General features: G+C 38.6%; 1 protein-coding gene across 7 annotated transcripts in view; it reads left to right on the top strand.

Moving 5' to 3' along the window:
- The window catches only part of USP35 (ubiquitin specific peptidase 35), a 71,487-nt gene that overhangs the window by 4,601 nt on the left and 48,526 nt on the right, over positions 1 to 18,360 (top strand). For 2 of the 7 annotated variants that reach the window (XM_074216979.1, XM_074216980.1), the window contains 3 exons: positions 11,526 to 11,578; positions 13,804 to 13,880; positions 14,691 to 14,817. The gene's annotated coding sequence lies outside the window, so the exon portion shown is untranslated. Of the gene's footprint in view, positions 1 to 2,791; positions 4,893 to 11,525; positions 11,579 to 13,798; positions 13,881 to 14,690; positions 14,818 to 18,360 lie in introns of those variants that run through there. The other 5 variants (XM_074216981.1, XM_074216985.1, XM_074216983.1 and 2 more) reach the window with 5 other exon arrangements.

An 18,360-nucleotide genomic window follows, 5' to 3' on the forward strand; every position in this document is an offset into this window, starting at 1 on the left:
GAATTCTCCAATGCCACCTAAGGATTAAGAGAGAGAGTGCTAGGATTTGAACCAGGCTCTAAATGATTCTACTTCTACTGTTAGAAATAGCTAATAGGCTCTCCTTGGCTAGAATGTAGAATATGTAAATGATAGTAATATGAAACAAGTCTATGAATATATAGATAGGAACTGGATTATGGAAAGTCATAATGCTAATTAAAGGAGTTTGTATTTTAAGATAGAGGCAATAGATAGCCACAGAGAATTTTTGAGCAGAAATGGTATATATAGTTAGATTTGTATCTTTGAAATACTAATTTGGCAGCCATGTGCAAAATGTTATTGGAATAGGAAGTGACTGGTTGTCAAGAGACCAATCTTTTGCCATAGTTCAGGCAAGAAATAATGAGGATTTTGACCAAGGTAAGGATATTTGAGTGGAAAGAGGGGGAATGGATGAAAACTATGTTGTTGATTCTGCCTCCATAAGACTAGGCAACTGATCAGATAAAGGGAGATGAGGTAGTCCAAGGCTGCAAACCTGCATGACTAGAAGGACAGCTATGTCAGTCCTCAACAAAAATCAGTTTGGAGGAAGGGGAGATTTTGGAAGGTAGATGTTGAATGCAGTTTCAGATATACTGTATCTGAGATGCTGAGGAAGCATCTCAGATACAGATGTCCAGCAGAGAACTGGTACTGTGGAATTGAACTCCAAGAAAGAAATTTTTAGGAAAGATCACTTTGTGTATGTGTGTGTGTATGTATGTATGTATGTATGTATTTTTGTATAGATATGTATAGGTATAGGCATATAAATATATATGTAGGCATATGTATATATACACATATACATATAAATACACACCTATGTGTCTATGTTTTATGTATGAGTGTGCAAAAGGATGCATTGGTCACCTAGGATTTATTAGGTACCTATTGTTTGTCAGATACTGCAATAAGACAAAAAGAAAGCAAAAACAAAACAAAACAAAAGTCAGTCTCTACTCTCAGTGAGCTCACAATGAACCCCAAACTAGATACATACAGGATAAATTGAGAGTGGTCTTAGAGGGATGGCATTAAGATTAAAAAGGCCTGGGAAAGGTTTCTTATAGAAGATGAGATTTTAACTGAGATCTTAAGGAATCTAGGGAAGCTAGCACACAGAGACAAAGAGGGAGAAAATTCTAGGCAACAGGGGACTGGGTGAAAACATTTAGATTTAGGAGATAGAGTGCCTAACTGATTGATCTGAACATGTTTGTAGGGAGTAGGTAAAGTACCAGTGGATAAGGAGAGACTGAATCTGGGAAAAATTGAGAAGGCAAGCTCCTAAGAGGACAGGATGAAATCAAGGGCACAAAGGAGGAGGTGGCCTTGGCAAAGAGAGGAGTCACTTCTTTCCCAGAGATTAAAGGGAAACAGGAGAGAACAAGGAGTGATTGGAAAGCTTTTGAGCTATGGATTAGGGGAGAAGAGAGGCTATAATAATAATTTTTTTTCAGTAATATCAGTAAGGCCCTTTGTTGAGGAGTGTGGAGGGGACTGTGTGAGGGGTTGAGGAGAGTAAAAGCCTTGGGATAGAGACTGTGGGGAGTGTGCTAGTATCAATTCTAGAAAGGTAAAAAGAACTGGTATGCGTCAGTGCAGACCCTGTGGAAGATTAGATAGCGTAAATTTTTATTGAAAGCGGTTGTCATGGTTATGTGACGTTCTCCAGTACTATTCAGCAGTCTGCAAGGAGGAGCAGAGCAGACAGATGGTAGGGATACCCCAGGGGTGGGGTTGAGCTAGACATACCCAGAGGACAAAGGGGGAAAAGAGATTCAAAGGTGGTTGGTTGAACTTGTCAAGGCTTCCAAGGAAAGTGAGGCCAGAACCAGGGTGATAGATTAGGAAAACAGGAATAAATAAATATAGGAGGAATGAGACAGAGGGAAAGTGCGAGACATAGGTTTAAGACAATCTCTAAGGATCCTTCCAGCTTTGGTTCCTAAGACACTGTCCTGACCTTCTTCTTGGGCAAAGGGATGCAGATGGTTATTCAAAAAGCACTGGAATGATTTGGATATAGCTTATATTCCTTAAATGAGATCTCTTTGCAAGGAAAAAAGGTCAACAGCAAAAAATTACCTTGATTACAGGACTCTCTCAAATTTGATGCAAATCAGATGTTTTTTTTTTGTGGGGGGGAGAGGAGGAAGGGGGAGGAAAAGTAACCTGTCTTGAAGGCAATATGGTAGAAATGTAATACCTATTAAAAATGTTTCTAAAATGTCTGAGTCATACTACTGCAGAGCTGAAGGGCCTTTGAGGCCATCCAGTGGAGCTCATAGCTCTGCAAGAATTTCTCTCACAACATCCCTGACAAGTAGCTATACAGTCTGCATGGAGTGCAATGATCATAGATTCAAGACTGAAGGTAATCTCACAGGTCATTTTGGACTGACCCTCTTATTTTAACTGAGACTCATAGTGTTTAAATTTCTTGCCCTAGGTCAGGCAAGATTTGACTCTCACTTCAAACACTGTGCTCTTTCTACTATATCAAACTGATTTTTCACTAGAAAGCAGAACTGAGGTTAAATCTGCCTCAAATACTTATCAGCTGTATGACCTTGGGCAAATCACTTAACCTCTGTTTGCCTCAATTTTCTCCTCAGTAGAATAGAGAAAACAAAGCGTGCAACTTAGGGCTGTTGTGAGGATCAAATGTGATAAAGAATTGTAAAATGTTTTGCCAACTTTAAAGTGTTATGTAAATTTTAACTATTGTTATTTTTGCATTATTGTATTATTGTTATTATTATATATTACATATTATCATAGAAATCTTAATGTTACTTAATATTGCTCAATGTTAGCTATTATTGTTATATTATTTTTGTTATTATGATACATTATATATTATTATATAAATCTTAATTTTATCCTCTTTGGAATTTTCATCCCTTATTCTTTGTTTTACCCTCTGGAGCCAAGAACCAAAAGTCTAATCCATCTTCCAGAGCACGGCCCTTCAAATATTTGAAAACAGTAATCTTGTGAGCCTCCTCAAGTCTTCTCCAAACAAAATATCCTCATTTCCCTCAACTCTTCATATGGTATAACTCTGGAGGCCATTTTGATTGTCTTTCTCTCCAGTTTATTAATGATTTTTCCAAATGTGGTACCCAGAACTAAGCATCTTATTCAGCACCATGGATGTCACGTAATGAAGATGGCCATTACTTAGATTCTATGCTTTTCTAAATGGAACTTAAAAACTAAATTAACTTTCTTGGCCACTCTGTCATATTGCTGACTTGGTCATTAGAGATCAGTAAATCTTAGCTCTGCCTAATAGCTTCTTAAATGCTTAAAGAGAGGCACCATGTCCCTTTGAATTTTTTCTTTCCATTCTCCATCAGTTGATGGGCTATCATTGAGTGGTTCTCTGATGATGAACAGCCCAAGGTTCCTAATCCTGGGTGCTTGTGCTAGAAGAAACCTTTAGAGATCATTTACCCAGGCCTCCCTTTTTAGATGAAAAGATCAAGGCCCAGAGAGTGACTTCCCCAAGATCCTAGAAGTAAGAATCCCCTGTGTTTTAATACAGAGATTTTTCTCTCCCTTATCAAGGTGGAATTGAGATTCCTAGGATGAAAGGTACATTTGGAGGCTAAGTCTTTGATATCATTTTGGGATTATGGGGGAACTGCCTCCCTTTTTGAAAGATTGAGTGCTAGGGAGAAGACAGATCATTACCAAAAGATAGATGGCCCTGAAATTCAACTTTTCTATCCTCATAGATTTTACAGATGGAGAAACAGAGGCCTAAAGAGATAAAGAGACTTGACCAAGGGTGGACTTGAACTGAGAACCTAGCCACTGTGTCCACCATACCAAGGTGCATCCTTTGTTTTTTTCCTCATCTCAGACATCTATATTCTCCTCCCAACCCTCAAAACCTCTCTTTAGAAAAATAAAAATCTTCCAGCTGACAATAAGATATAAATGATAGATAGCAGCATCCCCAAATTTTATCCCACTTCCTACCTAGCTAAATTTTAACCAGGTTCTCAGTCTTAAGCCACATAAAATCAATGCCATCAAGAGACATTTATTGAAGGTTTTCTGTACGCTGGTTGGGAGGAGACTGAAAAATTAGATATGGCTCAGTTTCTGCTTGTTTGGAACTCCTAGTCTCTATATAGGCTAAATGTCATATACAGATAATTATAGTGAGGTACAAAACAGAGTCCCCTGTGAGATGTACCTGGAAAAAGCACAATGGAGTGCTGGCTTCAGTCAGAGAATGTGGATTCAAGTTCTACCTTCCCATTGCTGCTTATGTGATCTACATCATCTTCGTAGGTCCCTTTCTCCTTCTGTAAAATGAAGGATCTGGACTAAAAGGAAGGTTCCTTCCACTCCAAGAATCTTTCTGGTGTGTGTGTGTGTGTGTGTGTGTGTGTGTGTGTGTGTGTTGGTGGGGAGAGTTGTAATGGACCTTAGGGAGTCCTTTGGCCTAAGGAATGAAATTTAGGCATCAGCTGTAAAGGGGTGGGGTGGGGTGGGATGAAGGCTAGAGGAAAGAATGAAAGGGGAGGCTCCCTCATTCTTCCTCCTAAATCATAATTGAATCAACAAATAATCTGTTATTCTAAAAAATGCAGAGGTTTTCAAGGCCTATACGTCAGACATGAGTCAGCAGGGCTTCAGGGAGGCTCCAGATGCTCATACGATCTTGTGCTGCAGAAAATGAAGCAGATTGGATAGAGCGAGGAGCCGATGGTGTCACTTTCCCTGGGGGGCACTGACTGGTAACAGCCCAAAAGCGCAATGCATTTTAGGAAGGACCTTGACAATCCAGAGCCCACCTTGAGGGAGGATTCTGAGAGCAATGGAGGAGCAAGGCCAACAATGTAAGAGGATTACCTTCAAATATCTGTAGGGATCTCATGGCTGAAGGGTTGCATTGGCCATTTTTGTTCGGAAAGGACTGAACTAGGAGAGAGGGGTGTGGTGTGTGTGTGTGTGTGTGTGTGTTGCAGAGAGTCATATCTCTCTTTAAGAAAAGGGAAGGCTTACTGACAGTCAGAACTGCTCCCAGCAGGTTAGGCTGCCTTATGAGGTAGTGAGTTTCCTGTCATTTTGAGTCTTCACAAAGTGGCAGATTGACAGACTGTCTGATGTGTTGTTGAGGTACTTCCAGGATTGGATAGGAGGTTGGATTCCATGTCTTCCTGATGGAACTGAGCCTTGGAAGAGTAAATGAGTAAAATGAGGGAGAGAAAGACATTTGGATTCAGAATAGTTAGTGAAAAGTGGTTAGTGAAAAGTCAAGGAAGGCATTATTCCATGAGGTCATGTTGTTTCTGTGCATCCTTGGGCAGGGAAGCAGACAGTTATGCTTCTAGCATAACATTGCTTCCCCTCTCTGGTCCTCAGTTTTTCTCTCTGTAAAATGGGTGACAGTAGAAGTGGGGGTAGGTGTATGATGCTGCATGGTTCCTGAGTTCCCCTCCAGCCCTCCAGTCCTGTGATCTGCACCCTTTCTGAGGTCTTTGAACTCTATACCACTCCTTCCCTCATACCTCTATAGACCATATCCAACAGTACCCCACTGGGCACTCTAGTCCTTCTTCCTAACCTGCATGATGATACCCTTGCAATGAACCCTTCTCATCCCTGGCCTTGTTCATCCTAGATAAGATATTGGCAGAGGAAAACTGAATTAAAGTGGATCTGGGGTGGAATCTTGGCTTGGTTACCTAATGACCTTTGTGACCTTGGGAAGTCATTTCACGTCTAAACTTCAGTTTCTTCCTCTGTAAAGTAAGAGAATTAGATTGGGTTAACTCTAAAGTCTCTTCTAGATCTGAATCCTAAAAGCTTAATGTGGGATAATTTGAGGGGAGAGGGAAGGTCTGTCCTTTCCCTCTCCATTATGACTACCAAAAAAAAGGGGGGGACATTTTAAATTTAAAACTAGCCTCAGAGGTAACATTTTTCCTTTATAAGAAGAAAAATAAATACTAACATCATAGGTGTATGAATATTTATAAATATGTGTTTACACATTTCATTTCATACATGTGTGTGCATAGACATATATGTGTACTCATATATGTTCATAAATAAACAAACTAATTACAATCATAGCAATGAATTAAAATGCATGCCTGTATATTTTCACATATATGTGCAAATGTATATAGATGGTAAGTATATATGAATGTGTGTGTAGATAGCTAGGCACTCATGTGTGTAGAGGTATTTGTACATCTATATCTTTGTATATACGTGTCATACATGTTGATTATAGGCCATGGCATAAAGAATAGATAAACATATGTATATGTAATTACTTGTGCATATGTATATATGTATGAATGTTTGTATATGCATTTGTATATTATGTCTATGTAGGTGAATACAGTTATATGTGTATTGTTGTTTAGACAGCCTGTGCATGTATATATCAATGCATACACTATACCTGGAGTGCATGTGTGTCATGTATCTCACCCACATGGGTGCTGATTATAGATCCTATGATTTAAAAGCTGAGGGGAGCTCAAGAGATTATCTTCCTTTTATAGAGAAAGAAACCAGGGACACATTCATTCATTTAAATCAACATTTAGTTGTCACTGTCTGATTGAAAGCCACCAAAAACAATCAAATAATGATCATATAACATTATTTGATAAACCAGACTTTTTCAATCATTCAGAAATATTCTATAAGTGATTGATTTGGCCTTTTCTGGAGGACAAGGACAAGGACAAGAATTCAGAACTTAGCTTTGAGAGCATAGACTTGGGAATTCTGTCTCAGAACCTTAGTTTCCTCACTTGTAAATACCATTCAGAGAAGCTTGAGAGTAGAGAAGAAGAAGAAATGAAGTCAGAAAACCTTGGTTGTCCTGGCTTTCCCTGATTCTACTTACCACAACACAATACAACACAAGGTAGTTGTGTTCAGCTCTAATTTTCCAATCTCTCCAGGTTCAAGGTCACACAAACAATTAGTAGGAAGAGCCAGGAGTCCAGCACAAGACACAGATAGCATCATCAGTTTAAATCTGGAAAGGGACCTGAGAGGTCATTTAGCTGGTCATTTATAGATGAAGAAACTAATGCCTAGAAAAGATAGGTAACTTGCCCAAGGCCTTTTTTGGCAAAATCAAGATTCAAAAGCCAGTTCTTTACCCTCAAATCTAGACATCTTTACTCTGTGGTCCTCTAATTACAAACATATTGCATTTTCTACCATAAGACCAAGTTGTTAGTGAGGGAAATCCTTTGAAAATGGTTACACATCATAGAAATGTAATCTATTATGATCTAAATAAAGGTTTGGACCTGATGATCTCTAAGGTTCTTTTCATCCCTGACATCTTATTATTCTGGGAATCAGTCTGAATTAAGCTTTGTGTTTCAGAAGGGGCTATACAACTTCAGGTAAGTCACTTCCTTTTCTGGGCCACATGAGGGGATTGACTCAGTGGTCTCTAAAGCCTTTTCCAGATCTAACATTTTACAAAGCTCTAGTGGGGAAGATTATGTTGACCAGTGCTTTACCTGGATGAAGTAAAACCTTAAGGTAATTGAGTCCTTTCTTAAGCACTCTTCAAAGACAGGAGAGAAAACCAAAAAGGGACCTTGGGGGTCACCCAATTCAACCCCTACTTGAAATACAAGGTTTTCATGAACAGGAAGGGCTGAGAAAAAGCAAGGGAAACATGTGATCCCAGAGATGATGGCAAATCAATTCTGAGTGACTGGAATTGCTTATTGATCTCCATCTCCTTCCCCAACCCACAGCCACCAAGTTTATTCTGGCTATAGGCCCAGAAAATACTTTATGTATAAATCATAATTGGTATAGAAGAGCAGTTAGTTCTCACTGCGGCCACTGGAGATTTGCTATAAGAATCAAAGAGCCAGACAGCCCAGGGGATGAAAAAAGGATCCAAATTTACCTAGTCCATCCTTTATTGTAGAGGAAGAAATTGAGCCTCAAAGATGGCAAGGAGAAGGCCTTGGACAAGAGGTCATAGAAGAAGTCAAGGGACAGAATCAAAGTTATAACCCAGGTCTCCTCACTCTCAATCTGCTGGGGTTTTTTTCTTTACACTTTCCATAAATGGGACTAATACTAAGAGAAATGGATCTCAGGAATTCAGAATCACAGGGGTTTGGACTTGAACAAAAATCTCTGCTACAGCTGGGTATGTGTTAGAGCCAACTGACTGTTACATTTTCAATACGAACATTTACACACTTGGAGATCAGCAAGCACTACAAATCAGGGCTTGATTTATTGTTTTTGCTTTGTTGACAGTCCTGTATTAAAAAGATGGTTGAAAAAAATGTGAGGAATGCAGATTAAATTTAAAAGTAGGCTATGCATTAAATTTTTTTTTTTAGAGAGAGACTATTAAATTTTTATCAGCACATCCCTACCTATAGCATATATTGACAAAAGGTCATCCAAATAATGGATCAGCTTGATGGTGCAGTTGATGGAATGATATGCCTTGAGTCAGGAAGACCTGAATTAAAATCCAGCCTCATTGTCTCAGTTAAATGAGTTGGAAAAAGAAATGATCATACCAAGAAAACCTCAAAAGGGATCACAAAGAGTCAGATGTAATTCAATAACAATAATAGAAGATAAAATCCTAACACAGAAAACTATAACATAAAGTCATACTTGATAAGTGCATTAGAGATGTGGAAAGTATTTGTGAATTCTGAGGGAAAGGATTATTACCAACCAAGGGTTCAGAAAACACTAGTAAAAGGTATGTGAATTGGGTTTTAAGGAAAAGACAGGAATTCAACAAAACACCAAGAAGGAAAGAATGGGGAATTTAGATGCCAGGAGACAAGGTTAGAATTTTAGTCTCCTGGTTTTTGAGCCCAGTTGTGAGTTGATTTCTAGTGGAGGTATTCAGATGATGTTTGTCCTTAGTTCTCAAAGACCATGACATCAGGCTGGTGATGCCATGACAAACCCATGAATTGGATTTGAGTGAGGAGGTGTTGGGTAGAGTCAGCATTCTCACTTTCTTCTCCAGAGCCATCTGGGTTCAGTGGTCAAATATGAATTAGGACAACTGGAGATGACCCTGATGTGAGGCAATCAGGATTGCCCAAAATCACAGAGCTAGTAAGAGTTAAGTGTCTGAGGCTGGATTTGAACTCCTGACTCCAAGGCCAGTGTTCTATCCACTGCTCCACCTAGCTGTCCCATAGGTATTTAGAAGTGTTATATTAAAATACACTTATTGCAAAAGAATTTTTGCATTTCTTTATACTTCAGGAAAGATGTTTTCAATAAAATTTTTTTGCTATTTTCTTCATAACTTTCATTGTTATTCTCACTGTCTCTTTCCAGATATATTTGTGTATATATATATATATATATATATATATATATATATGTATATGTATATGTATATGTATGCACATACACACACAAACATGTGGGTGTATACCATGTACAGGTTTGGTACAAGTCAAACTCAAGGAGAAAAGTAGGTCTGTGTTTGTAGCAATAAGGTAGCTTTTGTTTTGACAGGCAAGCGATAAACATATTTACTGGACTGCTTGGGAAGTGCTCACTAAGTGCTTACTGAAGGGAAAATAAAGCTCTTCCTGCAAGATATTACATATTCAGGCCCTAATACTTTGTGTGGATGAGTTTATGACATCATAGGTCTAGAGCTGGAAGGGACCTTTTGAGCCATCTAGTCTATCTCCCTCATTATACAGAGAAGGAAACTGAGGCCCAGAGAGTTTGTGACTTGCCCAAGGTTAAACATACCAAGTTGGCAAGTATTTAATAGTTGCTATGTGCCAGATATTATATTTGGTTCTATAGATAGGAAAAAGACAAAAATTATTGCCTGCTTTCAAGGATTATGCATTTTAATAGGAATGGGAAGTGTGGGGTGAAGACAATATAGTTAGGTACCTATAATAGAGAGAGAGTACACGGAAGGTAACCTCAGGGAGAGGCATTAGCTACTTGGTTGAATGGGGAAAGGTCTTTTACAGTTTAGCCTTGAAGGAATCTGTCTGGAAAACTATAAGGCAGAAAAGAGCATTCTAGCATAACGTCCTAAGCATACAAAAGCACTAGGGTGGAAAATTGTTATTTTTGAGTGACTGCAGTAGTATAGCTTTATGGGGCAGTATGGGGAGAGAACAGGTCGTGAAGAACTTTTAAAGCTAAACTGAGGGCTTGATGTTTGATCCTGGAGGTACTAGGGAGCCACTGGAGTTCACAGTATGGAGGTAGCAGCAGAGATTATATATATATATATATTTTTTTTTAGTAAAGGAGGATTTAGTCCCTTATCTCCGTAACTTAGAAAAATAACTTTGGCAGCTGAGTGGAGAATGGATTAAAATAGGAACAGCCTTGAGGCAGGAAGACCAGGTAGAAGGTAGTCATTTACAGCAGGTGTAAAGGCAATGAGGGTCAGAGCTAGGGATAGAATTGTATGAGTAGAGAAAGTGATGGATAGGAAGTGAAGGTTGAAATAACAAAATTTACCAAAAGGCTGGACAGACAGGGTGTACAAGTGTGAGGAGTTGAAGGTAACATCAAGGTTAATGACTTGGGTGACTAGGAAGAAGAGCAGCTGGGTAGCACAATGGATAGTTCCAGGCATGGAGACAGAAAAAACTCAACTTTTTGAGTTCAAATCCAGCTAAAGACATTTACTAGCTGTATGACCCTAGGCAAGTCACTTAACACTGTTTGCCTCCATTTCCTCATCTGTAGAATGAGTTGGAGAAGGAAATGGTAAACTATTCCAGTATCACTGCCAAGAAAACCTCAAATGGAGTCATGAAGAGTCAGACACAACTGAAAAACAACTGACTGGGAGAATGGTGAGGCTCTTGGCAGCAATAGAGAAAGGGAGAAGTTTGAAGGGAGTGGTAATGAGTTTTATTTTGGGAATGTTTAGTTTTAGATGTCAATGCAGCATCCAATTTGAGTTCTGTGGTAGAGCCAAGATTTGAACACATGACTTCTAAGGCTGAATGCATCACTTTTCCTACTTCGCCACAGTTGTGTCTCTGATTGGAGACAATGATCATACTCCATTAGTAGACATAATGCTTACCCCTACAATTTCTTAAAAGATTTATGGGATCCTTGATTGAAAGTTAGAAGGGTACTTGGAGAACATCTAGTCTAAATCCTTCATTTTATAGATAAATATTATTAAATGACTTGCCTCAAAATATACTTCTAGTGAGCAAATAAGTGTGAAAAGATTACTAGTCTTGGAGTGAGAGGGCTTGGCTTCACATCTGTTATCTGTCTGGATTAACCATGTAACCTAAGGACAAGTCACTTATCTTCTCTGGATCCTAATTTCTTTTTCTGACAAATGAGGGGGGGATAGATTTTTTTTGTTGCTGTTTACAGTTTTTCAGTCATTTCCAATTCTTTATGACCTCATTTGAGATTTTCTTAGCAGAGATACTGGATTAATTTGCCATTTTCTTCTCCAACTCATCCTACAGATGAGGAAACTGAGGCAAACAGGATTAAGAATTTGCCCAGAGTCACCAAGACAGTAAGTATCTGAGTCTGGATTTTAACTTTGGAACCTGAATCTTCCTGATTTTAAGCCCAGTGTTCTGTCTGCCTAGCTGCTCTAGAGGGGTAGTTTAGAGGGTCCCTAAAGATCTTCTTCACTTTTAATCCTGGAATCCTACCTGACTTTGGCATAAAGAAGTTGCTATAATGGATACATCAAATTCACCTTCTATCTCTTATTTAATACCCACTTCCTAGCTTTCTACTATTACTATAACCACCTGGCACTCTTTATGAACATATTTTATATTCATTACTGTATCTGAGATTTTTATTTCTTCTTATACTTGTCTTTGATGTTTTAGCTCCCCCCCACCTCTTTATTTTTTACTTTTAACTTCTAACAAAAATCAGATTTTTTTTCTATGCAATCTTATCTTTAGTCAAGTCAGTTAGTCAGAGTTTTTAAAGTACCTAATGTGGGCCTGGAATTATGCTAGTCCCTGAGTATACAAAGAGAGGCAAATAACAAACAGTCCCTTATCTCCTGGAGTTCAATGTCTGCTTGGGGCACCAGGTATTGGTATTCCTGAAGGTAGGGGCTAGAGTTTGGCTTATTTTTATTTCTTCTCAATATCTATGTATGTGTGTGTGTGTGTGTGTGTGTGTGTGTGCATATATATATACATATACATATATATATATATATATAATAAAAAAGTTCGTAAGCGTTTGATGAATTAATTTGGTCCTTTTATTTCCTATCCATATTTTGTATAGACCTAGTGCCAGATTTTCTTTCCCTAAGCTTCCTTATCCATGATAAATCTTTTCCCTAAATCAAATTATCACCCTTAATTTGTTGTCAGTATAAATTGGATTTTTTTTTAGTTTTTTTTTTTTTTTGGCAAGGCAAATGGGGTTTAGTGGCTTGCCCAAGGCCACATAGCTAGGTAATTATTAAATGTTTGAGGTCGGGTTTGAACTCAGGTACTCCTGACTCCAGGGTGGATGCTCTATCCACTGCACCACCTAGCCACCCCTAAATTTGATTTTTAAAAATAGTTTTCTTTCTTTTGTTACTGTTATTTTCTTTTTTCTCAATTATATGTAAAAAATGTTAACCTGCATTTTAAAAAAAATTGTTACAAATTCTCTCATTCCCTCCCCTTCCTTTTCCAAAGATAGTAAGCGCTTTGATGTAGGTTGTACATGCAAAACATATTTCCATATAATGATGTTGTGAAAGAAGATATAGACCTCCCTTCAAAAAAACCAAACATACAAAAACATGAGAAAGGTAAAGTAAAAAAAGTATATCTCAATTTGCATTCCGATTCTTATCAATTCTTTCTCTACATGTGTATAGAATTTTTCATCATGAGTAATGTTTTTTTCAAGGGAGTACTCTGGTGTAATGTTTGAACTGGTTGTTGGAATAAAGTTCATAACTTCTTGAGTTGGATCCCAAATACCTACTGTGGATGTTGGCATCCTAAAGTAGCAAGCTCTCAAAACTTCATTTCATTCAGAAGTCACTTGGCCAAGCAGTGACTCCTAGTTTTGGGCAAAGAGAACTAGATAGCAGATGAAATACACTGGTTAAGGGAAGGCTGTTCACCAGATGGATGCTGCAATTGTGATCTATAGGATAGGTGCTTAAGCTGGGATTCATAAAACTTTTTAAAGAAACATTTTTAAAACTGTATTTCAGAGTAATTACTTTCCTTTGCAAGTCCGTGAAGTTTATGTTATGCATTTAAAGACATTATTCTAAGCTACACCGGACTGGGATGGAGGTGAGAGGATGCCTAAAAGTTAAAAACCTTTCAGGCAGAAGGCAGTCAAGTCCTACTAGTGATACCCACTAGTTGCAAGCAAATCATTTAACCTTTCATTAAAGGTTAAGTTGTGGGGGCAGCTAGGTGCTACAGTGGATAGAGTACTGGCCCTGAAGTCAGGAGTACCTGAGTTCAGATCTGGCCTCAGACACTTAATAATTACCTAGCAATGACCTTGGGCAAGTCACTTAACCCCATTGCCTTAGATTTAAAAAAAAAGGTTAAGTTGCCTCAGTTTCTTCATCTATAAAATAAGGAAGAATTCCTGTAATATCTAAACTCACAGGATTATTGAAATTCTCAGATGGGATAATGTATGCAAAATAATTTGCAAACCAAATACTATATAAATGTAAACTACTGTTATTTATTATTGTTATTATCTTACTCTTCTTATCTTTTTTTCCCCCATGGAGTTTAGATGAAAACAATCCTGAGACAAATGGAAATCTTTCTTTTATTCTGATAATGGTTCACATTCTGCAGAGCTTCATACAGGTAGATGAAATGATTGCCTTTTGTAATTCAAAGTCTTAGTATTTTAGTGTTTTCATTGTCACTGTTTTTGTATTATTCCTCTGAACTAGTTCCATAAATTTGAGTCCATGTGGTTCAGGCTGCTGTGTGGTTCGGGGGCTTGGGACTAGAGACTTGTGGGAAGCCTGATTTGACTGATAGTCCACTTTGATCCCTGTTGTGTTACCTGGAGCTGGCAGTTCCTTTGCCAGCATTTGGACTAACCATTACTTTGAAGTATGACCTATTCCCCTTAGTGCAAGGGAGGCAAGAACACCCCACCCAGACCATACTAAATTCTCTATTTGAACTCATTCAGTGATCAGAGGCTTATTACCACACCAGGCAGGCTTCTCATGTTGGACAGCTCCGACTACTGGAGTCTTTATACAGAGTAGAAAGTTACCTCCTGTAGTCTTCAAGCCATAGAATCTTTGACTCCTACAAGATCAGAATAGTTTTACACTCTCTACTTCAAAGAGTTTTAGTAAAGAAAGCACTTTGGAATCCTTAAGGTACTCTAGAAATGCAAGAGGCTATTATTACTATAGAAGGAATGATTAAAGTCATGGAGCTGTGTGGTATGTGGAGAGAGCATCAAATTTAGAAGCAGAGGACCTGGGTTAGTTTAGGCTCTCTTCTCAGATGTCTTTATGGTTCTCAGCAAACCCCTTTCCTTCTCTGGGCCTTCATTTTTCCATATATAAAATGACAGGGTTAGACTTGATAAGCCCTATGATCCTTTTTTAACTACACATTTGATGATTTAATCAAAGTATCTTCCCTATGTAGGAACCCCTGATGGGGGTCATCTAACCTCTGCTTGAACATGTCCAATGACGGGGAGCTCACTACTTAACAAAACAGACTGTTTCATTTTGGATAGATTCTTTTTCTTCATGAATGACAGAAGAAGTAGGTAAGTAGGTTATGGAAAGTGACAGGGCTGGAGGAGAGAGAGAGAGAGAGAGAGAAAGAGGGGAAAAGCTTTCTTGATTCTGTTTTATGGTCTTCAGAAAGTTGTTCAGGAATGTTGGGTATGGTTTCAACTGTTTTCTCTTCACCCTTGAATAAAAATATCTCTAGCCAATCAATAAGCCTGTATTCTTAGCAATAGGAGAAATATAGATTGTTCAGGGAAAATACCCTTGAAATCAGAATTAGAGGGGCTGGGTTGGGATGTCCTCTCTGCTACTAACCACTGCCCCATGAGACCTTTGGCAGGTTACTTTCTTCTCTGGGTCTCAGCATCTTTAACTGCAAAATAAGGGGATAGGAACAGGTCAGAACTGTAACTAAGGAAGAATGAACAGGGTGTGATTCCAGAGGCAGCTACTGCTGACATGGTGGATGAAACACTGGACCTGGAGTCAGGAAGTTCTGAGTTCAAATTCAGCCTCAGACACTTCCTAGCTGTCTGATCCTGGGTAAGTCACTTAATTTTTGTCCACCTCAGTTTCCTCAACTGTAAAAGGAGGATAATAATAGCAACTATCTCCCAGGGTTGTTGTGAGGATCTATTGTAATAATATTTGTAAAGTGCCTTATGAACCTTAAAGTGCTATTTAAGTGATAACTATTATTATTAGGGCAGTGAAATTTAGAGGGTGCAGTCAACCCATGCATTCCTTTAGCTGCTGAGCCTAGCACCTGGTTAGCAGTGACAATTAGTGGAAATAGGAAACTACCAGGTGGAACTTATAGAAATATGAGTTTTTTGAGGGTTTGGGTGACCAGAACTCTGAATTTTATAGGTATGAATCTTTCACTATGAAAATTTCCTTTAATAATGCAGATTAGTGCTTATTTTACAACTTATAGTCTTAATGAGTTTTCTGGAATATGCTGAAAGGCTAATTACTTGTTCAAGATTTCACAATCTGTGATTCAGAGACCAGTTCTTTATCCATTATGTCATACAGTCTTTCTGTGAATTATTATTATTACAAGGATCATTGTGGTCCTTGCCTCCTGATGGCATAGATATCTCCAACCGCTGAGTGTCCTTGGTGGTTAAAAAGTAAAATCTATATTCAATGAAGATTCAGGTATAAAGAGTTTAGCCTGGGAAAGAACATTTTCTAGGATCAGTGCCAATATCAGCAGGCTGTCTTCTTTTGTCCTAGAGATGTAATCAAGCCTTCCGGAATGCTTAGAGATCATTCTGTGTATTCTGAGACTTTGGGGAATAGACAGAAGCAGTTGATGTAATAATAGACCAAGCATTGGATTAGAGGTCAGAAGGGGCAGCTAGGTGGTGCAGTGGATAGAGCATTGGCCTTGGAGTCAGGAAGATAGAGTTCAAATCCAACCCCAGATTCTTGACACTAACTAGTTGGGTGACCCTGGGTAAGTCACTTAACCCTGATTGCCTTGCATCCAGCGCCATCTCCATTTGTCCTGATTCATATTTGGCCACTGAATTGAGATGGCTCTGGGGGAGAAAATAAGGCTGGTGACTTAGCACAGCAACTCCTCACTCAAATCCAATTCATGTACTTGTTATGGCTTCACCTCCCTGATGTCATGGTCTTCTTTGAGAATAAAAGGACAATAGGGGGTGGCTAGGTGGCACAGTGGATAAAGCACTGGCCCTGGAGTCAGGAGTACCTGGGTTTCAAATCCTGTCAAAGACACTTAATAATTACCTAGCTGTGTGGCCTTGGGCAAGCCACTTAACCCCATTTGCCTTGCAAAAACCTAAAAAAAACAAACAATAACAACAACAACAAAAAGAGAATAAAGGACAACAAACAAAACAAAAAAACAGAGATCAGAAGATCTGTATTCTGGATCCAGAGTCTAGTTTTACTTTCTCTGTGACTTAAAACTAGTCTGATAAACACCATCTCATTCCACCTATCTGTCTGTCTGTCTATCTGTCTCTGTCTCTCAATCTCTCTGTCTCTCTGTCTCAGTTTTTGTCTGTCTCTGTCTGTCTGTTCCTCTGTCTGTCTGTCTGTCTGTCTGTCTCTCTCTGTATTCCAGCTTTCCTGAGTCAAATAGAATTAATAATTTCTTCCTCTCCCTGCTCACTAGAGGTAGGAAATTATTAAATGTCTGAGGCTGTATTTGAACTCAGGTCTTCCTGACTCCAGGGCCAGTGCTCTATCCATTGTGCTACTTTGCTACCCTACCAGCATTATTTTAAAAAAAAGTATTTTACTTTTTCCAATTTCATGTAAAAATAGTCTTCAACATTTTTTTTTAAATTTTAAGTTGTACATTTTCCTACCTCCCTTTCTTCCCTACTTCCTCCCTATGACTGTGAGTAATTTGATATATAGGTTATATAGGTATAATAATGTTACATATATTTCCATATTAATCATGCTGTGAAAGAAGAATTAGAACAAGAGACAAAAAACCATGCAAAAAAAATAAAACAAATTTTAAAAAGTAAATATAGTATGCTTTGATCTGCATTCAGATTCCATAGGTTTTTCTCTGAATGTGATTGATATTTTCCAACACAAATCTTTTAGAATTGTCCTTGTTCACTGAACTGCTGAGATGAGATAAGTCTATCAATGATTATCACACAATGTTGCTATTAAGGTATACAGTGTTCTTCTGGTTCTGTTCACTTCACTCAGCATCAGTTCATACAAGACCTTCAAGGCTTTTCTAAAGTCTAACTGCTAATGATTTCGTACAGAACACTAGTACTTCATCATATTCATATACAACAATTCGTTCAGCCTTTCCCCAGTGGGTGGGCATCCCTTCAGTTTCCAATTCTTGGAGGGTCAGCATTATTAAACTCATTTCATAGTTGAGAAATCTGAGGTTTAGATTTCCTGGGGTCACACAGCGCTAAATATCTTAATTGAGGCTTAACTTTTGCTCTCAGTGCAAAGTCAATATTTTGTTCCTGTTATGAAATCAGAATCAAAGAATTTTAAAACTTGGAGATATCTCAGAGGCCCATTTGCCCAATTTGTGCCTAGAAAAGATCCCCTATTCAACATAGTGCCCACCTGTAACTCTACTACTGGAAAGCTGAGACTAGCTTGTGGCATGAACTGGAGTTCTGAGCTTCTGTGGGCAAAAAGCCTACTGGGTATCAGGACTAAATCTGGCCCTGATATATTGAATGGGGAGGACCCTAATTGCCTAAGGAGGGCAAACCATCCACAGACTGGAGATTCAGCTGGCCAGAGCTTCTGGGTCACTTTGCAGTGGGGTCAGGTCTGTGAGTGGCTACTGTACATCTCATCTGGGTGAAATAGGGAGACTAGGTCTAAAAAAAATTAGTCTCTCAGGTTTTGATGAATGAACTTCATGGAAGAAAGAATATTGTCATCTATTAAGATAGCCTTTTCCACATGTTGGATATCACACAAACCCTATAGTACTGCTTCTGTGCTTTTCTATGTGCTATACCTACTACACTAGCCATGTGCTCCTAGCTCCTAACTCTATGGGCTCCTCCTAGCAAGCTATTCATTTCTCTGAACCT

The sequence above is a fragment of the Macrotis lagotis genome, chromosome 1 (assembly GCF_037893015.1).
Source record: "Macrotis lagotis isolate mMagLag1 chromosome 1, bilby.v1.9.chrom.fasta, whole genome shotgun sequence".
Taxonomy (NCBI): domain Eukaryota; kingdom Metazoa; phylum Chordata; class Mammalia; order Peramelemorphia; family Peramelidae; genus Macrotis; species Macrotis lagotis.